The following is a 234-nucleotide window of genomic DNA, read 5'->3' on the forward strand; positions in this document are numbered from 1 at the left end:
GAATATAGTTAAGTGTGGTCACTTGAGAAGTGAGTTAGTGACTTGAACATGTTTAAGTGTAGGTACTTGAAATGTGGACTTGTGTTTTGAATATAGTTAAGTGTGGTCACTTGAGAAGTGCATTAGTGAGTGAAAAATGTTTAAGTGTAGTTACTTGAAATGTGGACTTGTGTTTTGAATATAGTTAAGTGTGGTCACTTGAGAAGTGAGTTAGTGACTTGAAAATGTTTAAGC

Source organism: Capsicum annuum, chromosome 12 (assembly GCF_002878395.1).
Source record: "Capsicum annuum cultivar UCD-10X-F1 chromosome 12, UCD10Xv1.1, whole genome shotgun sequence".
Lineage (NCBI taxonomy): Eukaryota > Viridiplantae > Streptophyta > Magnoliopsida > Solanales > Solanaceae > Capsicum > Capsicum annuum.